General features: G+C 34.7%; 1 long non-coding RNA gene across 2 annotated transcripts; it reads right to left on the reverse strand.

Annotated features, from left to right (window-relative positions):
• Positions 1–5,525: 5,525 nt before the first annotated feature.
• Positions 5,526–21,356, reverse strand: LOC120084225 (uncharacterized). Of its 2 annotated transcripts, none has more exons than XR_005483592.2 (3): positions 20,779–21,356; positions 20,224–20,646; positions 5,526–6,250 (listed from the first exon to the last, which is right to left on the reverse strand). It is a non-coding gene; the product is annotated as an uncharacterized LOC120084225 (long non-coding RNA). The 2 variants fall into 2 exon arrangements; XR_016531198.1 differs by having other exon boundaries at positions 20,725–21,211.
• Between the last annotated feature and the right edge of the window lie 3,083 nt (positions 21,357–24,439).

A 24,439-nucleotide genomic window follows, 5' to 3' on the forward strand; every position in this document is an offset into this window, starting at 1 on the left:
CCTTGTTATTGACCTACCCAAATGCCACCCGTAGGGGGACACCCATGGTGCCTCGAGGCCGAGTGTAGATCTCACAGTGTGAATTTATAGGGAGAAATGTGTAAATGATAAAATGAAGTATCATATACCCCATTTTCCTCCCACTGAGTGTTTTATCTAGGGTTAATTAACTTAGGAAAAACTCAGCTACTAATTTTAACTAAGTGAATGTTTAATTTTTTGGGTTTTATATCCTAAAACTCGTGGTTTGTAAACAATAAACTCATTCTGTAATTCATTAATGTTGTTATTGAATATATGAATTTCTTATTTTGTTTTGAAAATAAATCTAATAAACTAAAAGATCCATGACTATTATATGAGTACTTGAACTTTATATGGAGACATAAAAGTGGATCAAATTTGAGTAATAGTCAAAATGATCTATAGTATATGAATGAGGTTGGGTGCCTTATTCTGGTAACACTATCGGATGCAGCCCACTCTATCGTTGTTGCAAGAAGTTGTAAAGTGCTACAGACGAAGTGATCCTAATTTGTACATGTCATGACATAAGGAGTGGGAGCGTTCTGTGCAATGAGTTTGCACAAGATCGGACCAAGAAATAAGTCACTCTTACTTTATAACATTGTTCATTGTTTAAGACTGACTATTTCAAAACGATGACCTAGGTAACTTGATCTTAATCTTGAGCTAACTATGAACTCCTGTTTATTTGGGATTATCCTTAGATTTGCATAGGTGAGAGTTGGCTCAATAGCGCCAACTTAATAAGCCTCCCATTTCAGGGGTAAGATCAGGTAGATAGCTGGGGACTGGTGCAAGAAGAAATTCACTCTTGCTCACTTTCAGGGATAGTAGTGAGGTTATTCCCTTAAGTGCTGACTCCGAGTCTTGAACAAGGGGCCACACCTTCCCATTGGCCCAAGAGGGACTTAGTTTGATGATCGGATTACAAACCAATTGTTCATTAGAGGATCAATGGCACTTAAGGAACAAGAGGTAATCTTTGGGGTAAAATAATCTTTTGACCCAACTGTTATGATGAACAACCTATGAAGGGTTAACTTACTAATCATGGTTATATCGAGTAAACACAGTGTATCTACAGTGAGAGGAGTGCAACTATGGACTTTAGTGGAGTGACCCAGTAGTTAAAGAATGAGGGTTAATTCGGTACAAAGGGTTTAGCCAATTAATCTCGGATCGTTGAAGCACATGATCTGTAGGTCCACTAGGTCCCCCTACTAGCTCACAAATGGATTAGCCTGAAAGTAGCGTGATAAGTGGATTTAAAACATTCAAACTAGAATTAAAGGAATTATTAATTATATGTGATATAATTTCATGTTTAATTTTGGAATTAAACGGAATTGGAGAATCGATTAATATTTAATTTAAATATTAAATTCATGAATAAAGATTCATGGTCATGGAATTGGTGACGAATTAATTTAATATTTGATACTAAATTAATAAAATCAATTAAATTATTTAATTAATTTATTAATTTTATTAGAAAATTAATTATTGAATTCATTTTATAAAATTAATAAAATTTCAATTTTTAATTGAAATGTTTTTTGATTTTGGAAATCACAAAATTAAAAAAAAAAATCAAAGGAAATTTGAAAATGGAAAAATCCCAAAAGTTGGATTTTTCCACATTTAAATTTTAGCAACTCACACATAATTCATTTCTCTTAAGCTCAATTATTCAAGCATGAGTTGTGATTCATGCAAAGCTGTTAGTTGCATGAAAGTCATGCAATATAAAACTAGAATTTTGAATGGAAGAAGAAGAGCAATGATTGCTGAATGCTGAGAATTTGTGTTTGAAGAAGTGTTCTTTACACTGTGTAATACTAGTAACCTCCTCTTTAATTCCCTTCGATTCAAGCTTGTTTTGAGTCTCACACCTCAATCTAAGGCTCCAAGAGGATAGTAGAGAAGACCTTGTGGTGGTTCACATCCAAAGAAGAATGAGATTGCAGCTGAAGATCGTGAAGGCACTTCAAAGGTTAGTGTTGAAACTCTCTTTTTAGTTTATAAGCATGTTTAGTTTGAAGCCAAAATTAATGAATTAAAATGCTTAATGATTCTGTTTTTCTTCCGCTGCTTGCTTCCTAAATCCAACAATTGGTATTAGAGCATCATTTAAGCATTCAATTTGGTTTAACTTTGGCTTGGTGGGTGTTTTCATAAGTTGTATGAAAATGATGAACTTATATGGTTTTTATGAGTATTGGCTCTTGTTTGATGAACATTAATGTGTGTTTAAGTGTCTGTAATTTTTTTGGAGTTATTAGAATTGCAATTAGGTTGTAATTGAAGAAAGAAGTGAAGAAGGTCGAGTAGTAGGAACTAGAGTTTTAGCCACTGCCCAATACTCGATGCTCGATGCTAAAAAACTTGATGCACGATGTCATACTCGATGAGCAATTCGATGGTATTTAGTGAAATACCCGATGCACAATGCCATATCGATGGTACTCGATGCTCATACTCAATGGTTTTTGTGAAATACTCGATGCATGATATCATACTCGATGGTACTTGATGCTCATACTCGATGGTATTTAGTGAAATACTCGATACACGATGATACTCAAAGGCATACTTGATGGTTTTTGCCCCGTGCTGGTATTTAGTGAAAAACTTAATGCCTGATGGTGCTTAAAGGCATACTCAATACTTGATGGCATACTTGATGCTTGATAGTACTCGATGGTTTTTTCCTGGTTCAGCACAGTTTTGAGCATTGGAGGTCCGGTTCGAGAGGTTTGGGTCCGATTCAAGGCGGTTCGAGCAATCCATAAGTGTTTTGGAGCCGGTTTTTGTTGTTTTTGTAATAATTAGGCCTTTGCTTGCTTGAAAATGCCAAAAAAAAAAAACCATATCAGTTTGTGTTTAATTATTTATACATGTGATGTATGTTATAATTAAATAAATCTTGTATGTGCATAAAGCATGCCATGTAGATTTAAAATTCCACCATATAGGAAGCATGTTACATGCATTAAAAGTATGTTATAAAGTGTTATAATATATAGTATGCATGTATAGGGTTTCATATGTTTTAATGCAAATGTTATATTAAATGTTGAATGCCTTTGATGTATATTATGGATGTTTAGTTGTCTAAAATTTTGTATGTTGTTATAAATTGGGTTAGACATTTAAAATCTATAACAAAGATAAGTTGCATGCTCACATAGGTTAATCACCTATTTTAATAGTTAAAATAGGTCAACATCTTGTAAAATATGGTTACAAACTCAACCGATATATAATTCTGTCTAAGGCTTGAGGTATTTAATTTGTCGATTTGTAGAACACCTCCTACCTGGGGATTATAGCCGAATAATTGAGTGTTGTTAACCATTTTTATGAGTAATATGTGAGCGTGTGAGGTTTCAAAATTGGTTTATCACCTTGACATTGTAGGTTAAATGCAAATATAAACATCTTACTTGGATAAAAACCTAGACATAGATTGTTTAATTAGCCGGAACAAACCTAAGTAAAGCAAATGTTAGGATACTTCAGTGGGAGTTCAATAGCATATATGATATGTTATTAGAACACTTCAGTGGGAATTTAGAATGCTTTAGTGAGAGATTAATAACATATATGATATGTCATTTTTAGCTCTCGTGTCCTTAAGAGTTCATAATCTCGATCCACGTTTCACTTCGTGTCCCCCTAGGAATGACCTCCATTCGAAAAGTGAGTACATGAATCAAAATTATGGTGAATAAGGGAAGTTATTCACAGAGTGATATTTTGATTTTCATTCTCACATCCTAAGAGTTTCACACCATGAGATTTGTGTGACGCTTCATGTCACCCTGAGAGTGACCTCCATTTGGAAAGTGTTTGCATGAGTCAATATCAAGGTGAATGAAGGGAAGTTGTTCGATGTAAAATCAAATATACGATATATTGATTTCAACTCTCATGTCAATAGAAAGTTCACACAGTGAGATTTATATGACGTTTCATGTCACCCTGGGAGTGACATCCATTCAGAAAGTGAGTGAATATGTGTCAATGTGTCCTGCGGTCTTTTCCATTTATTTGGACCGTGAGATTCCTATGTTGTGCCTACTTGTCGTCTTTAAATCGATCTCGCTAGTCATTTAACGACGGCTATCCCCTAAGAGGGTTGTAACGTAGGATTCGGAACAATTCAAACTCCAAAAATGGATAGGATTTCTTAGGTCGTTTCCAACATTGACTTTCCAATTCGATAGCATCATTGGGGCCGACCTTTGAGGTCTAAAAATAAAGGGTTACACTTACGAAATTACTAAAGTGTTAGTAAGTTCTAACAAAAAACGGTAACTAAATAACTATCAGAATATGAGTTATTCTGGGGATAGTATTTAGTAAGGAATTAAAAATTAGGTGGATGTAAGATGCAAAGCAAGTCTTAAGTTATGCGCTGGATCTTATGCGTCGGTGGCCATGCATCGGAATGGAATGTATGCGTTGATCTCATATACAATGACCATGCATTCCTCTCACAAGTTTTCTTATGCTCTCACCAAGTATAACGAGAACGCAAGTTTCTCGGGTGATTCGAGGTCCAACTCAGGGACTAAATGTATGCGGTGATGCATTTGCGGCGGATAAATAAAAGAATGATGGGGGTGATAAGCTAAGCACTACTCTTACTCCTAACTAACAGATTAAACAGTGGAAGTATGAAAAAAAGGTAGAGACATGGCAACTGCTGACGCGTAGTAAAATGCATGGAAAAATAGATAGAATGTGAAGATGTCTTCACTGTAACACTAAGCTTGACCACAAGGGCAACCCAGCCAGCACAAGCTATGCGATCATGCTACACACACTTGTGCCTAATTCTAGGATGCATACGATGTATATGCGATAGTGCGGAGAAGCCTATTTCTAAGTCTCTATAACCCGCTCACGTGCTCTCACACATAAGTGTGATGACCACATACCACCGTATCCTACTTCTGGACGCATGCAATATCGTATCCGTAAGGTGCATACATTGTGTAATAGCAAATGGAGCTTATCTCTAAATTCCTTATTCTTGCTTATGCTATTTGATCCGCTCTCTCGAGTCTTAATCTGGTTTTTAGACTACTCTCCCAAGTTTGCCTAAATGATGAATGATGCGCTCATAAGACAAGGTAATCACATAAACCTGGCTGACGTAGGATTATTCCTATCTCTAGTGAACACCTGCTTATATTGCTTAATACGACCAACCACTTACCCTCCTAGGCAGTTAGTTGTTACTGATTTTACTCATAGACAAGCATTGCGTCCGCTTATAGACAAGCGTTGCTACAGCTTCACACTAAGAAAATAAGGTTTTCTCACAACATTCACGCAACACACACAGTTTGCTACATGTTTCATATTCCTATGCCACATGATTAAGTATGCGATACTCTAACAGTCTTACTCAATGATGCAATGAAAGTTAAGGATGCTAAGTAAATGAAGATGGAGATGGAATTGAAGGAAAATATAGAAATGCATTGATCACAAAATGTATTAATTCCTTAAGCGAAAATGTAATACAAAACAATATAAGGAAAGAAGAGAAATGGAAGGACAAGCTGGAAGCAATGTCTTGCTTCCAGCAGATGTGTGTCAAGGCTGCCGGTGGCGCCATGGATGGGCAGTGGAGCAGACTCTCTTGAGCTCTAACTCCGACGAAGGCTCTGGTCGTCACTCGAAATGGATGAAAGAGATGAAGAACTCTCAAGCTATCTTCTCACGCTTTGGTCTGGATCACAATGATCTGCCCAAAGGCAGGGAGCCTCAAGTGAAAAACCTTGGATAAATTGAAATTCAGCTCAACGGCTTCTATTTTTAGAGCTGGATCACCGACAACATTAATGAAGTTGCTCCGATTCTGACATTCGCAGCGCGATGGTCATTTTCTAAATCTCTGCTGCTAAGGGCGTAGTAGGTGAAATGTCAACATCATATTTTGATTCTATCGAGGTATGCGTTCATGTTTGCATTCCACCTGCCTTGTGTTCATCCTTCTATTATGGTTATCATTATGTAGCCACAACTTCTCTGCGATGACCACATTCGTTTGACAACCACAACTTCTATGCGATGGACGCATGCGGTCGATGGCCACAATATCCATGCGTTGAACGTATGCATTCGCTTCTGCAATGGGGAGATTCCCTGCATGCGGTCGTCTTTACCATAGCCCGGCTTCCACGTATGCGATCGCTTCCCGCGTTAGCTACAAAGATAGACAATCGAACGCATAATAACACATAATAGTGGGTTAGCCAAGATTCTTAATGTCGATCGACGCAAACTTGTTTTGTCATGAATTCCTAACATATTCACCGCATATTCTACTTAATAGCCCTCATAATTCTAAATAAAAGGCCTACATTGATGTGCATTTTTGTCTGTCATCACTCAACCTCTGAGGTCTAAAAATAGAGGGTTACACTTACGAAATTTTTAAAGTGTTAGTAAGTTCTAATAAAAAACGTTAACTAAATGACTATCAGAATATGAGTTATTCTGGGGATAATATTTAGTCAAGAATGTCTTGCTATAGTATCATTGCCAAAATAATGAGAATTTTAGGTATATTATTACTTTACTAAAACATGGTTGGGTTTAAAAGCAATTCTCTAATAAAATTTGTTTATATTTTTCAGAATGAAGAGTTCTTTAGTACAACTATTGGCGTCTGATAAACTTATCGGGGATAACTATGCTATGTAGAAATCAAACCTAAATACTATATTGGTGATAGATGACCTACGGTTCATTTTAACAGAGGAGTGTCCTCCGTTCCTGGCTCAACTGCAAACCAAAATGTTCGGGATGCATACAACAGATGGATCAGGGATAATGAAAAAGCCCGTGCCTATATCCTTGCCAGCATATCTGGTGTATTGGCTAAGAAACATGAGAGCATGAGTACTGCCAAAGAGATTATGGAATCTCTGCGTGGGATGTTTGCACAACCGTTCTTCTCCCTATGGCATAATGCTATCAAATACGTTTACAACTGCCCTATGAAAGACGGAGCCTCTTTTAGAGAACATGTCTGGGACATAATGTTCCATTTCAACGTGGCAGAAGTAAACGGTGTTGTTGTTGATGAAAAGAGTCAAGTTGGTTTTATTCTTGAATCTCTTCTGAAGAGTTCCTTACAGTTCTGTACGAAATAGAATATAACTTGACTATGCTCCTCAATGAGCTACAGGCTTACCAGACCATGATGAGGACTAAAGGACTAGAATCAGAAGTAAATGTTACTACTACTGACAAACAAGGATTGTCTTCTAAAAAGCCTGATATTGCCTCTTCTTCAAAGAATAAGTATATTCTACAAAGTTGGTTGTAAAGGCCCCTATGTTTTTGGGCATTAAACATTGCAATCGAGTCTGTAGATTTGTTAGTTTTGAGTCACTCATGAAGCTTCAAAGAAGGGTTGCAGATTGGAGTTTTGATGGCGAAGACGAAACAGAGGTTACCGCATCGTGTAGCTAGAGTTAAACGATTGGATAGCTTTTGTTATGCGATCGTGTAGAGTTTGCTACACGATCATGTAGCATTTTCTAAACGATCACATAGCTAATATTAAGCGATCATGTAGGTTTTGCTACACAATCGTGTTGTGTTGGCTACATGATCACATAGGTGCTTGCTTGCTGAACGATTGCATGGTATTGGATACTCGATGCAAGCTTGCATTCTACACGTTCGTGTAGACTATCATGCTTATCACATAGTCATTAGCTACGCGATCGCATAGACTCGACGCATAGTTGCTCGACGCATAGGCCTTTGCTACATGATCAATTACAAGGGTTCTTTGAGGAGTGGTTTGGGTCGAATGGTTCAAGACTCAGTTCACTTGTTTCGAACCGGTGGACTCATTTTTGTAATAGTTAGCCTTTTAATTTCTTGTTTAGAGAGTTTCTATCCTGGTCCATCAACTTTTAGTATAAATATACATGTGATGTATGTTTTTTATTATATGCCATAATGTATGCCACATAGTTTTAATATCCACTATAGGTTATGCATTTATCATTTTATATTATAAGTGTTATAATATATTAGTATACATGATTTAAATTACATAAAGCATGCTCAGCATCATATAATATAAGAGTTATAGTATAGTATGCATGCATTGTAGCATATCCATACAACATTTATATTATAAGTATTATAATATAAGGTTGAATGGTTATATGGCATGTATGCTATAGCATGATTCATTACTTAACTATATAAAAGTTATATATTAGTAATGAACGAACATTGCATGAAGCATGATATTACCTTAGGTTAAATTATAATTGTTATAATGAACTTATGTATGTCTATCATGTAATGATTGGTTTTAATTGTTTCATTTACTTATAATTGTTATAATAAATGAAATTAGAATTAAAATCAATAATAAAGAGTTGCATGCAAACCTTAGGCTATAATCATTTTTTAAAATTGTTTTGAAATATGATTGAGATAGACCTAAGATCACGTTTCTAATGAGATTAGAAATCTAAGTTTAATCTTTTAAATTAGTTTAATAGGATTAAATTGATTTTTAATAAAAGATTAAATATGTAACAAATGTATCTATAAGGGATCTTATGTCTAAGGTGGATTCTAGCTAGGCTGGGGTACTTAAGTCGATGGAAACGTCGCACCCATATCTGGGAACCTACTTGGAAAGATGAATTAGATAGATTTGTTATATGCATGCAAGTTTGATGAAAATCTATTAAAGAATTTAATGAGACTTGAATCAAAGTTGTTTAATCATCAAAGACAAGAGTTATTTTTTAGCAAATTAAACAATCACTTAGATTAAATTAGTAGCGGGATTTTCCTAAGTTAGTTAACCCTAGGTAGAACACTCGCTGGGAGGAAAATGGAGTATATGATACTCCGTTTAACCTCTACACATTTTTCCCTAAAAGTTCACACCGTGATATCTACTCTCGGCCTCGAGGTACCATGGGTGTCCCTCTACGAGTAGCATTTGGGTAGGTCAATACTAAGGTGAATGGAGAGAATGTTTATAGTAAGTTGAAGGGGGATGTGTGACGGCATATCCCTCGGTCTCTCTCATTAGGTTAGATAAAGTTTCATGCATTGCCTCGAGACATCGTGGGTGTCCCCTAAAGGATGACAATATTGCATGACGCTTTATTTTATCTCTAGAAATGGATAGAGTTGCTTTAGTTTCTTGTTCCAATCGGCTTTTCCCTAAGGTTGGCTCATTGGAGCGGGACTTTATAACCTAAAATGAGCGGTTACACTTACATAGAATTGTTCAGGATGTTAACAAATTCTAGACTAAACAATGGTGACTATTAGTTACAGTTACAATGAGTTGTTTTTGTCTAATTATTGAAAATGTCTAATTTCAGTGAAGGGGCACTTAGTCACCCTACGGTGACTTTTGTCCTGCCTCACTGAAGCATCATTGCAAAATAAATGTCACTTAGGATACATTAGATTGTTTTGCTAAAACTTGATTGGTTTTCTAAAAGTGGTTTAATGCAAGTAGACTAAATAAAGTTTGTTCTTTTTCAGCAATTTAAAATGGCTACCGCGACTCTTAGTTTACTTGCCACCAATAAATTAACTGGCCAATACTACGCTAGTTGGAAAAATACGATCAACACTATTTTAATCATCGATGACCTGCGTTTCATCCTGATGGAGGAGTGTCCTCCCATTCTACCTTCTAATGCTCCTCAAAATATTCGAGAAGCATACGAGCATTGGACAAGGGCAAACGTGAAGGCCTGAGCGTATATCTTGGCAAGCCTTAATGAAGTCTTGGTCAAGAAGCATAAGCCCATGCTCACAGCCTGTGAGATCATGGAGTCCCTGAGCGGAATGTTCGGACAACCGTCTGCACAGCTCAGGCACGATGCTCTTAAGTACATCTTCAAGGCCCGTATGTAAGAGGGGGCATCTATTCGAGAACACATTCTCAACATGATGATCCACTTTAACGTGGCAGATATGAACGGGTCAAGCATCGATGAGGCCAGCCAAGTTAGCATCATTCTGCAATCTTTACCTGAAAGTTTCCTGCACTTCCGTAGCAATGCTATTCTGAACAGGATTTACTACAACCTGACTACCCTGCTCAACGAGCTACAGACTTTTCAAACCTTATTGAAAAGCAAGGAGAAGAAGGGTGAAGCAAATGTTGTTTCATCTTCCAAAAAGTTCTAGAAAGGTTCGAGCTCTGGAACTAAGTCTGTACCTTCTTCCTCCAGTACCAAAAAGTGGAAGAAGAAGATGGGTGGAAAGGGGAAAGCTACTATTAACCCAGGAGTTGCTGCTCCAAGGGGTAGACAAACTATCAAGGTTGACAAGGGAAAATGTTTCTATTGTAACCAGGATGGGCACTAGAAGATGAACTGCCTCAGATATTTGGCAGAAAAAAAGAAGGCCAAACAAGGTAAATGTGATTTGCTTAACTTGGAAACTTATTTAATGGAGAATGATGATTCTACCTGGATTATTGACTATGGGGCCACTAACCATGTTTGTTCTTCATTTCAGGGAATTAGTTCCTGGCGGCAACTTGATGCTGGTGAGATGATGATGCGAGTTGGAACCGGACACGTCGTCTCAACTGTGGCAGTGGGAGGTCTACGATTAACTTTACAGAGAAAATTTATCATTTTAAATGATGTATTTGTAGTTCCTGATTTAAAAAGGAATCTAGTTTCTATAAAGTGTTTATTAGAACATAATTATCAAATTAACTTTTCTTTCAATAAAGTGTTTATTACAAAGAATGATGTTAATATATGTTCTGCAAAACTGAAAAATATATTGTATGTGCTAGACCGTTAGCAATAAATGCCCTCCATAACATAGAAATGTTTAAAACTGTTGTAACTAAAAATAAAAGACTTAGAATTTCTCGTAAGGAAAATGCCCAACTTTGGCACGTAAGACTAGGACATATTAATCTCAATAGGATTGAGAGGTTGGTGAAGAATGGACTTCTAAGCAAGTTAGAACAAAATTCTTGACCCGTTGTGAGTCATTCCTTGAAGGCAAGATGACTAAGAGACCTTTTACTGGAAAAGGTCAAAGAGCCAAGGAACCTCTAAAGCTAATACATTCAGACCTTTGTGGTCTGATGAATGTAAAAGTCAGAGAAGGTTATGAATATTTCATCACTTTTATTGATGATTATTCAAGATATGGGTACGTTTATCTCATGTAACATAAGTCTTAATCTTTTGTAAAGTTCAAAGAATTCAAGGCTGAAGTTGAAAATGCATTAAATAGGACGATTAAAACATTTCGATCTGATCGAGGTGGAGAGTTTATGGATTTAACATTCCAGAACTATATGATAGAACATGGAATTGTATCCCAACTCTCAGTACCTGGTATACCTCAGCAAAATGGTGTATTAAAAAAGAGAAATCAAACCCTGTTGGACATGGTTCAGTTTATGATGAGTTACATTTCCTTACTAACTCGTTTTGGAGTTATGCAGTGAAGACTACATCGTACATCTTGAACTGTGTTCCCTCCAAGAGTGTTGCCAAAACACCTTTGGAGTTATGGAATGGTCTTAAAGCTAATTTACGTCATTTTAGAATCTAGGGTTGCCCAGCATATGTGCTTGAGGCTAATCCTAAGAAATTGGAACCACGTTCAAAGTTGTGCCTATTTGTAGGCTACCCCAAGTGAACGAGAGGTGGTTATTTCTTTGATCCCAAAGAAAATAAAGTATTTGTATCGACAAATACTACTTTTCTTGAGGAAGACCACATAAGAGAGTATAGACCCAGAAGTAAAATTGTGTTGAATGAGATTTCCAAAGAAACTATTGAATCTTCAACAAGAGTTATTGAAGAACCTAGTACCTCAACAAGAGTTGTTGAAGTAGATTCATCTAATATGTCAAATACACCTCAAGTATTGAGGAAACCTCGACGTAGTTTGAGGGTGCAAACCCACCTATTTGTTATATGGGTTTAACAAAAATCCTAGCTATAGTAGCTAATGGCGAAGTTGAGGATCCATTATCTAGGATGTTGACAGAGATGAATGGATGAAAGCCATGGATCTCGAAATGAAGTCTATGTACTTCAATTCAGTATGGCATCTTCTAGATCAACCTGATAGGGTTAAACCTATAGGTCGTAAATGAATCTACAAGAGGAAACAGGGTTCTGATGAGAAAGTGCAAACCTTTAAGGCTAGACTGATGGCAAAGGGTTATATATAGGTAGAGGGAGTTGACTGTGAGGAGACTTTCTCGCCTATTGCCATGCTGAAGTCTATTTGGATCCTCCTATCCATTGCCTCATATTATGACTATGAGATATGGAAAATGGATGTCAAGACTACTTTTCTTAATGGCAATCTTGAAAAGACCATTTATATGGTACAGCCCGAGGGATTCATAATCCAAGGTCAAGAGCAAAAGGTTTTTAATTGGTCTAGTGTTGTATATATATGATATCCTACTCATTGGGAATGATATATATGATATCCTACTCATTGGGAATGATGTAGGTTTACTGACTACAGTTAAGAACTGGCTAGCAACCCAATTCCAAATGAAAGATTTGGGAGAGGCTCAGTTGGTTTTGGGTATTCAGATCTTTCAAGATCGAAAGAACAAAAATGCTAGCACTGTCTCAGGCGTTGTATATCGACAAGATACTTGTCAAGTATTCGATGCAGAATTTCAAGAGGGGATTATTGCCTTTCAGGCACGGAGTTACATTGTCTATGGAACAATGTCCTAAGACACCCCAGGAGGTTGAGAAGATGAGACAAATCCCTTATGCATCTATCGTTAGCAGTTTGATGTATGTGATGTTATGTACTAGACCTGACATCTGCAGGGGATAGTAAGTAGATATCAATCTAATCCAGGATTAGATCACTAGACAGCCGTTAAGAACATCCTCAAGTATCTATGGAGAATGAAGGGCTACATTCTTGTGTATGGTTCTAAGGATTTGATCCTTATGGGATATACGGACTCTGATTTTCAGACTGATAAGGATTCTAGGAAATCTACATCAGGATCAATGTTTACTCTTAACGGAGGAGCAGTAGTATGGCAAAGCACCAAGCAAGGGTGCATCGCGGACTCCACCATGGAGTCTGAGTATATAATGGCTTGAGAAGTTGCTATGGAAGCCGTTTGGCTCAGGAAATTCTTGACTGATCTGGAAGTTATTCTAGACATGTCAAAGCTCATCACACTTTATTGTGATAATAGTGGTGTTGTGGCTAATTCTCGAGAGCCTAAGAATCATAAGCGCAACAAGCACATAGAGCGAAAGTATCATCTCATCCGAGAGATTGTGCATCGAGGGGACGTGATTGTCACAAAGATAGCTTCGGGGCACAATGTTGCTGATCCATTTACAAAGGCCCTCACGGCTATAGAGTTTGAGGGTCACCTGCAGAGTATGGGTCTATGGGACAGACCACGTCTGGACTAGGGCAAGTGGGAGATATTGTACTGGGCGTGTTATCCCCTAGTTTATTGTTTGTGTACTTCATTTTTTATTTATATTGTACAACCCACTAGCTTTAGGTCAAGTGGGAGATTGTTAGGGTTGATGCCCTAAATCCCATAGGGTTCTATAGTTTGTAAACATTGTATGAATAAACTCTTTATGTGATTAATGAAATATTTGATATTTTATTCACTTTGTCTATAAAATATGTGATATTTTAGTTGCATTAACTACAAACCAATAAACTAACATCCAAGGTTATCATTGTAACTTAAACATGTATGTGGAGACATACGAGTGGATCATGTTTAAGTGATAACCTAAATGGTATATAGTATATGGATACGGTTGGGTACCTTATCCTGGTGACACTACGAGTATGGCCCACTTTGTAGGTGTTACAATTATTGTAAAGTGCTACAAATGATCTAATTCTGATCATTCATGTATTAGATAGTGGGGATATTCTATACAAAGAAGTTTGTATAAGACCGGGCCACGAAATGTTTAGTCTCATTATATAACTTCGTTCATAATAGAGACTTACATTTCACCAGGACGACCATAGGTAACATGACCTGAATCCTGAGTGAGTTGTGAAGTCCTGCCTATGTTAGCAGTCCTTTGATTTGTATGAGTGAGAGTGGCCAGATCGCCAATTCAACAAGCCTACCATTTTGGGGATTCGTCTGAATGGAGAGTTGGGAAGACAACTACACAAGATAGAATTCACTCCTCCGAAGTAGGGGTAAGTAGATAAATTGTTTCCTTAAGGGCTGATTTCGAGTCTTGAACAATGTGGCGCCATATACTCTACTGGCCCAAGAGGGGTTTAGTCATAGTAGGACTATGATCTATTGTTCATTAGAGGGATCAATGGTACTTAAAGAGTTAGATGTAACTATAGGGGCAAAACGGTAATTTGGCCAGTTGTACTTACAAGCAATTTGTGAAGGATCATCGTACTGTTGATTGGTTATATCCAATGGACACAGAAATATATCTGTAGTGCGAAGAGTGCAGCTGTCGGTCTTTAGTAGAGTGTCTGATAGTTAACGGATGGTGAATAATGTAATTAAAGAGTTTAATTAATTATTCATGTCGTTGGAGCTTCAAGCTACAGGTCTATGAGGTCCCCTTGGTAGCTAAAAAAGATTTAGTTGAGAATCGATTTTTGGGTTAGTCTGAATTGTTCAAATTAATAGAGGGATTTAATTATATATGATGTAATTAAATTATTTCAATTATATGTGATATAATTGTCATAATGTATTTGATACATTATAACTTAAATGGGAGGAAATAAATATTTGAATGAGATTCAAATATATTTTCTATGAATGTGATTCATAGTTGTTAAATTTAATACAAATATGATTTATATTAAATGCCATAAAATAGAGAAAATAAACTATAGTTTATATTGTATGTGATACAATATTAAAACTATAGGTTATATGTTATATTTGATATAACATATAATTTAATATAAATATAATATGATAAGTTAGTTATCATATTTATTTATATTTTATTATTATTATTTGAATAATAAGAAAGCGAGTTACAACTTCTTTTCCCATCTTTTCTCTCCACCCACATTAGTGGGTGGTGGTTATTTTTAGGCAAACTAGAAAAAAAAAATCCTTCTTCTTGTTGCTGATACGTTGAACGATTGAGAGTTTGTTACAGAAAAGTCATGTGAGTTTGCCCTATGTGTGAAATCTCTCAACTTCTTCTTCCTCCACCTTAAGACTTATCCCTCCTAACCAAAACAGTCAGAGCCCACCACTCCTGAGTTCTTATCCCGAGAATGCCAAGGACTCCATTATGGTTGTGTCTAGATTTCTGTTTGAGGTTTCGTTAAAGAAGGTCTTCAAGAGGTTCGTAACTGTTCGAGGGATTCGTGAAGAAAGGTTCTTTAAAGGTAATATTTCTTGAACTTGTTTCTTATAAAAGCATGTTGTAATTTAACTTTAAATGCATATTTGTAGTATGTTTACTGTAAAGATAGTATTCGATAATTAATGAAATGTGGACTATCCGCTTCTCCTCAAGGTTCTCTTCACAAGAGTTCCTTCATTAAGTTCCATTGATTCCTCTAATGAACAACAGATCATAGTCCAACTATGACTAAACCCCTCTCGGGCAAGGAGAGGGTATGGCTCTACATTGTTCAAGCCCCGGAATCAGCCTTTAAGGGAGCAATTTATCTACTTACCCCGAGTTCAGGGAAGGAGTGAATTTCTTCTTGTGTAGCTTCATTCCCAGCTCCTCAATCAGACGAATCCCCAAAATAGTAGGCTTATTGAGTCGGCGTTCTAGCCACTCTCACCCATACAAATCAAAGGATTGCCCTCATAGGCAAGAGTTCATAACTCACTCAAGATTCAGGTCATGTTACCTCCTGGTGAAATATAAGTCTCTATTATAAACGGTGTTATATAATGAGATTAGACATTTTGTGGTCCGAACTTATACCAACTCTTTTGTGTAGAATATCCCTACCCACATGTCTATACATGAATGATCAAGATCAGATCATTTGTAGCACTTTACAACAATTGTAACACTTACAAAATGGTTCGTAATGTCACAAGGATAAGGTACCCAACCTTATCCATCTACTACAGACCATTTACGTTATCACTTAAACATGATCTACCCATATGTCTCTACATACATGTTTAAGCTACAAGATAACCTTGGATGTTAGTTTATTGGCTTGTGGTTAATGCAACTGAAAATGGAATAAAATATCATATATTTTATTAAATAAACAATGAGTTTGTACAAAAAAATTTACAAACCATAGGACCCTACGAGATTTAGGGCATCAACCCCAACAATTCAAGCCCTGGAATCAACAATTTATCTACTTTCCCTGACGTTAGGGAATGAGTGAATTTCGCCTTGTGTAGCCGTGTTTTCAGCTCCCCAATCAAATGAATCCTCAAAATGGTAGGCTTATTGAGTCGGCGATCTAGCCACTCTCACCCATACAAATCAAAGGATCGCCTTCATAGGCAGGATTTCACAACTCACTCATGATTTAGGTCATGACACTGATGGTCATCCTTGTGAAATGTAAGTCTTTATTAATAACGACGTTATATAATAAGACTAATCATTTCGTGGTCCAGTCTTATACAAACTCTTTTCTATAGAACACCCCCACTCACATATCTCTACATGGATGATTAAGATCAGATCATTTGTATCACTTTACAATAATTGTAATATCTACAAAGGGGGTCGTATTCGTAGTATCACTAGGATAAAGTATCCAGCCTTTTCTATCAACTACAAAACATTTAGGTTATCACTTAAACATGATCCACCTGTACGTCTCTACATACATGTTTAAGCAACAGAAGACAACCTCGTATGTGAGTTTATTGGTTTTGTGGTTAATGCTACTAAATATCAAATAAAATACCTCATATTTTATTAAATAAATAAATCATTTGTATATTACAATTAAAAACTACAAGACCCACGAGATTTAAGGCAACAACCCCAACACTCTTGAAGTTCTTAAAGATTCTAAGGTAGTCCTAGTTGGAGAGAAGGTCAATGACCTATTTGTGATAAGAGGAGTTGAAATGATGACAGGGGCTGAAATGATAACAGGGGCCTATACAGTGACCACTAAGGAATTAACAAAGGCTGACATTTGACAAAAGAGGTTGTCACACATCAGTGCTAAGGGGCTAGAAACTCTATTTAAACAAGGTATTCTACCTAAAGGGATTTTTGATCAATTTACTTTCTGTGAGCATTATGTATTGGGGAAGGCCACCATACACAATTTCACAAAGGCACAGTAGTCAATCAAATCTATCCTAGACTTCATTGACTTTGATCTATGGGGACCAGCCCCAACTCCAAACTTAAGTGGCTCAAGGTATTTGCTTTCCTTTATTAATGACTTCTTCAGAAAAAGTTGGGTTTTCTTTCTTAAATCTAAAGATCAAGATTTTGATAAATCTAAAGAAGGGAAACTCATGATAGAGAAGCAAACTACAAAGGAAATTAAATACCTAAGGAAAGATAATGGGCTGGAATTTTGTAATGAGAAATTTAATAAGTTTTGTAGAGAAAATGGAATCACTAGGCACAAGACAATTAGGTATACACCTTAGTAAAATGGGGTTGCAGAGAGGTTGAATAGAACAATCATAGAAAGAGTCAGATGCCTATTTTCTAATGTTATTCCCAGTAAGAAATATTGGGTTGAAGTTACTACCTATACAGTTTATATCTTAAATAGATGCCCACACACATCGTTAGACTTCTTAACACCTGAGGAGAAGTCGTCCAAACATCCTCCTAACTTAGAAGACCTAAGGGTATTTAGATGTGTTGGATGCATACATCAAAACCAAGGTAAACTTAAGTCTAGGGCTATGTTTGTGGGATTCACAGATGAAGTAAAGGGGTTCAAGATGCGGAATCCTATTGAGAAAAAATTCATTGTCCATGGAGATATTACATTTAGAGAGAAGGAAATGTTTATCCAAAAGGAAAATGTGACTGTTGAAATTCCTAAGAGCCCTACCACTAGAATTGAGATGGATAATCCAAAAGATACATCAACAAAAGGGGTTCAAGATGCGGAATCCTATTGAGAAAAAATTCATTGTCCATGGAGATATTACATTTAGAGAGAAGGAAATGTTTATCCAAAAGGAAAATGTGACTGTTGAAATTCCTAAGAGCCCTACCACTAGAATTGAGATGGATAATCCAAAAGATACATCAACAAAAGGGGTTCAAGATGCGGAATCCTATTGAGAAAAAATTCATTGTCCATGGAGATATTACATTTAGAGAGAAGGAAATGTTTATCCAAAAGGAAAATGTGACTGTTGAAATTCCTAAGAGCCCTACCACTAGAATTGAGATGGATAATCCAAAAGATACATCAACAAGATGTCAATCCTCTAAGTGATTCAGAAGAAGAAGAGGTAACAACAAGTGAGCAAGGAGAAAATGTTGCAGCTCAACCTGATTTGAGTCAATACTCACTAGCAAGGGATAAACAGAGAAGGGTGATTGTTCCTCCAGCTAGGTGTACTAAAACAAACTATATGAACCTAGTTTTGAATGCTATAGTGGCCCTGAGTGACCAAGAGCCAACTACCTTTGATGAGGCAATGAGCTTCCCTGACGCAAGAAGTTAGATTGAAGCTATATGTGAGGAAATGCAATCATTAAATGTGAAGAACACATGGACCCTAGCTCTCTCTCCCTAAAGGATGCAAAGCTAATAGCATCCAAATGTATCTATAAGCTAAAGAAGGGAATTACTATTGATCAGAAGCCTAGATATAAGCAAGACACGTGGCTAAGGGATTCACATAAAGAAAGGTCATTGATTATTCTGAGATATTTTCCAATGGTAAAACAGACCTTTATTAGGCTCTTATTGCCTTTGGTTGCTTAGGATAACCTAAAATTAGATCAGCTAGATGTCAAGACTACCTTCTTAATGGGCATTTAGATGAGACTATATACATGGTGCAGCCTCAAGGATTTGAGGAAAAGGGGAAGAAGGACCTTTATTATCTTCTAAATAAGTCAATCTATGGATAGACTCAAACAGTCCTCTAGGTACTGGTACAGAAGGTTTTTAATGACTACATAGAGAGTATTGGGTTCAAATGATACCTATGATATTTTATACCTATTTGAATTCAATTTTCTATAAGGAAAAAGATATATGTACTTCTATATGTTGATGACATGTTGTTAGCAGGGAGTTCTAAAGATGATTTAGCTCATGTCAAATATCTTCTAAAGAAAGTGTTTGACATGAAGGATATGGTCAATCAAATAAAATCCTAGGGATTGAAATCACAAGACAACAGGGATACCTCTAATCTAAGTATCAGTCAAGCTAGCTATTGTGATAAAATAATAAGAAGATTTAACTTATTTAATGCCAAACCAATAACCATCCCTATTGCACATCATTTTAAACTATCTTCAGCTAATTCTCCTACAGAAATAGACATTGAACATCTAACTCGGATACAACAACTCCTTACAATCAAACAGTGGGAAGTTTAATGTATTTAATTATCTCAACAAGGCCTGATCTATCCTATTGTGTAGTCTTGTGAGTAGATATATGTCTAACCTGGAAAAAGACATCAGGAAGCTACTAAATGGATTACTTAAGTACCTAATTTGGTCTAAAAATGCAAAGTTGGCCTATCAGAACACACAAGAGACAAATCTAGATTTGTATGATTATGTTGACTCTAATTTTGCAGGGGATTTAGACAAAAGGATATCTCTGTCAGGCTACCTATTTCTATATGGTCCTAATTGCTAAGTTGGAAGGCAAATTTACAGTCAATCAATAGCCCTATCTATATAGAAGCAGAATATATAGCATTGACAGAAGAAATTAAAGAGGCATTAAGGCTTGATCATGGCAGATTTTGGTATATCATAATCAGTAATTAAAATCTACTATGATAACCAAAGTGCTATCCATTTTTCCAAAAACCCACAATATCACTCAAGGACCAAACACATAGACATTAAGTATCATTTTGTAATAGATATAATAGAACAAGGAGAAATTGAAGTGTTAAAGGTTTATACCTCTGAAAACACTGCTAGACATTAAGTATCATTTTGTAATAGATATAATAGAACAAGGAGAAATTGAAGTGTTAAAGGTTTATACCTCTGAAAACACTGCTGACATGCTCATGAAGCCCATCTCAAAGCTCAAGCTCCTCAAATACTTAGAGTTGATTGGCTTAGATTTCCCTAAAAGAGGTTAAACAAGATCAGATTTGGAAGGGTGAAGGCTACAAGAATTGAGATCAAGGTGGAGATTTGAAGCAAATATGATCTCAACAATTTTTTTTAAACTCTTTACAGCAGTCTCTTAACAATGTGTAACGAAATCTACATACTATATAAGTATATCTACATTTAAATTTTATTTTACATTCATGAGAAGAAATTTGTAAAAAGAAAGAGTTTTATCTTCTTGTAAGAGCCTTCAATAAAATTTTCTCCCCCTTTTCGTGGATGTAGGCTCCATTGGCCGAACCACGTATATCAATGTCTTCAACTTCTTCTTCTCCTTTTCATTTTTTACCTACATGCTTAAAATTATCAATTTATCTTGCAAAATCCAAAGAGAAATTAAGAGAGAATTGAGAGAAAACCTTCATACCTAAGTTAAGAGAGAGTAATTTTACCATATTAATCTTTCAACTAGTTATCTCACCTACTCGACAGAGAAGTGGAAGAGTTTTCACCCACACATGTTCATCATTCAGCTTGTCGACGTGGTCTTCCCTCCATCTTTCGTTTCACCAATCTCATTTTCATTATTGGATCAGGTTTCTTCATTTCTTCTAACAGAAATAGAAGGATAAATAATGATAAAAGTAAAACAACTATAAAGAAGCAGGGAAAAAAACTACTTTCCTCTTCCCCTTCCCCATCTTAGCTGATTATTGAAAGAAAATGGTATTGATTCATTAATTTGTAAAAAAAATGAGGACAGAACATTGAAAAGATGAAGACAAATAGGAAAGAGAAAAGAGATTAGACAGTATACATTGCCAACCATTTTCTAAAGAAAAATAAACAATAATTTATATCAATAGATGAGGCTAAAACCTACCTGCACGAATTATAAATATATAACATATCAAAGAGTTAATCTAACTAGCAAAAACTTATATCATTCACGAGTCAAAAGCTATCATCTAACATTTAGGAAAAAAAAGTGAAGGAAATATTTTAAAAAAAAAAAAAAAAAAAACAATAATCATTGATACAAATATCTGAAATATATACGATCTTGATATTAAACAAGTAAAACTATATATAAAAAGAGTAATACTTAAATTGGTAAAACCACTCCAATTATACGACAAAATAATTAAAACTATTTATATAACAATGTGTAGTTTTAAATAGATTGTACACCTATATAAATATTAGATGCATCAACATATTTTACTTATTCAAATAGCCGATAAATTGCATGTACGAACCAATGAAAGAATCTTTATCTTATCGATTCAATAAGTTATTATCTAATTTTTAAAGTCAACATAAGCTCACAACAACATATGACTTTGATTAATGATGTTTGGATGCATGCATGTCCACTAACTATTATTAATATTATCCACATATAATAATTATGTTAATAATATCCAAATTTCAAAACAATTCTTTTATGTTCGAGGTAACTTATAATAGTCTATAGGCTATGGTCTATATACTGGGGTACGAACTATGTTAATATAGGTTAAAAATAGTAAACACTCTAACGTAGAAGGATTTGAAATAATAACATTTAATTAATTATAGGATCAATTATCATAATTGGAGCCTAAACATGAGGTGGGCTATTCCACTTAAAAGATATATTTTTTTTTTTTTTTGGTATGTCGTCTAAACCTTAATAACTTGCTTTTTTTTTATGAATAAAAAGATTGTGATGATAATTTTTTAATAATTAATTTTGTTGATAATATTTAATTTTTTATTAGATAATAATTTTTGAGATTTGAATATACCATACAATCTTAATTGGCCTTCTAATCGGAAAATGATTGACGAACCCTTGAGTCAAATTTTAGAAACGACATTTTTAAGAATAAAAAGTAAAATTTGTATTGATGTCATGAAAGCAAAGTTTTCCTAAACAACGTGGGCCTTTGCCAGTTTGGGTCAAAACTTGATATATAATGGGCTTGTGTCTTCCTTACACAAAGGTTGATCCGTTTGAGAGAGATCCATAAAGCCCAAATACCGAGTTGATTGGAGTTCTAACTAATTCCCCATTTTAAAACTTTTTTAAAATTAAAAGCAAGTTTTAGAAACTAAAAAATATATTTTTTGAAAATTTTGTTTTTATTTTCAGAGCTTAGCTAGGAATAAAATTGAAAAAACAGATAAATTTAAGTGAGATAGTTGAAATTCATTTTTTGGCCTTATCCATTGGGATTTTAGATTTTCAACTATTTTCAAGATCAAAAATTATATTATCCAACTCGTAATCAATTTTTTTCATTAGAAAAACAGTTTTAAAAGGTTTTATGATTATATTGAAAATAGATATAACCTATTTACGGTTGGTTTTTTTACTTTTCATCTCAAATTAATTCATTGATGATAACAAAACTGTTCTTATTTATTAACAATAGTATTTTGAAGTGCTCATTGCGTAGTGCTTGAAACAAAGATTTCAATAAAATTTAAACCACTCAAATCAAGGTTCAAACGAATAATATACGATATTAAACTTAACAGAAAAATCTCAAGTTGTTGATGACGTAGCATATTTTATTCATCAAAGTGTATCAACTTAAATGTATCACTTGGAATAACGGGGGAGTGTCACATGGTGGACATTTTATTTTTTAATTGGTTTTAAAAAGAAAGTGAATTTAGTATTATTTTTTGTTTGTGTCTTAATGATTAGTTAAGTTTAAATCTCCACCATTCAATTTTCTTTTATCAACATCCGATGACTCAAATTGAATTTGGGTTTCATCTACCCCATCTTTAAATACTTCATCTTCTCCAAATTTTGAACAACAATTTTTTAATAATTTTCAATCCCCACCAAAAATAGGCCTCCATTGTGGCTCCCTCCAAATTTCAATTTTTTTATTTTCATTTTTTTTCTTGAGAGAGATATATTGTATTTGTGAGAATTGATTCAATGAATGTTGCAATTTGTAAATTCACATTTTTAGAGAGTTTCTCAAGTTAGTTTTTTAATTTTTTTCATACATTTTGTAAGGGTTACTTTTGATCCAAAAAAGAGCAGTCATAACGGTTTGATCCTAATTCGTAAAAAAGATTGAGAGTTTGCTCTTGAACTTATAAAAAGAGCGTAATAGCACTTGGTCTTTAATCCATGAAAAGAGTCGTGAATCCTTATTCAAAATCGCAAGAGACACTTAGAAAAATGAATGTAGATCAAGTTTGATCGAATTACTTTAAAACTTTTCTAATATTAATTTATCTATCTCTATACTACTTTAATTTTGCAATTATTTTGTTATTATATTTTATCGCATGAAATTAATTATAATATTTATTTTTTAAATTAATTACTTATATTAGTTTATTTAGTTTAGTTGAATTCATCTTTACTTATTCTTCACCAATCTTATTGTTATCAAAGTCAAATAGGGTGCTTTAAAGTAATATTATTAACTTCTTGATTATTTTGGGTTGAATTTATTTGCATGAATTTATTGTTTAAATTACTTATTAGCAAAAAATTGATTAATTTAATTAATTGGATCCACATTAGAAAAAAATCATTAATTTTAATAAAAACTCTATTCATCCCTTTACGATTGCCAATATTTTATCAGTATCAGAGGGAAAATTCTCCTTTTATTTTATGAAAAAAAATAGTTAGAAGGTAAGGAGGGTGCAACAGTACAACAATAAATAACATTTTTTTAAGATTTATTTTATAATAAAATAGAGTAATCAATTTTATGATTAAACATTCTTCATTAACTTTTTCTTGTCCGGACTACGAACACGAACTATAATATAATATAAATATATTTAGTAAAAAAACTATAATATAATACAAGAGGAATGTATATAATTTATATATTATAAAGTAAGGTAAGTTTTAGGTGAATTATGTATGTTGTCTCCTTCCCGTGAAAGAAGCATGAAATTAAATTACAATAGGCGACCACGAAAGCTATATTTTCTTTTTTATATTACATATAATAATATAATATAAATTGAAGTCAACAAAAGAAATAATTATACTTTAATTCAATTTAATTATGATTTTGAAGTCAATCCTCACTTTATTTTTTCACCCATTTTAAATTTGGGTGAGGGAAGAATTTGGAAAATGGTATTGAAATGATAGTAGTGAGGAAATA

The sequence above is a fragment of the Benincasa hispida genome, chromosome 8, assembly GCF_027475165.1.
Source record: "Benincasa hispida cultivar pf3 chromosome 8, pf3_genome.v1.1, whole genome shotgun sequence".
NCBI classification, from domain to species: Eukaryota; Viridiplantae; Streptophyta; class Magnoliopsida; order Cucurbitales; family Cucurbitaceae; genus Benincasa; species Benincasa hispida.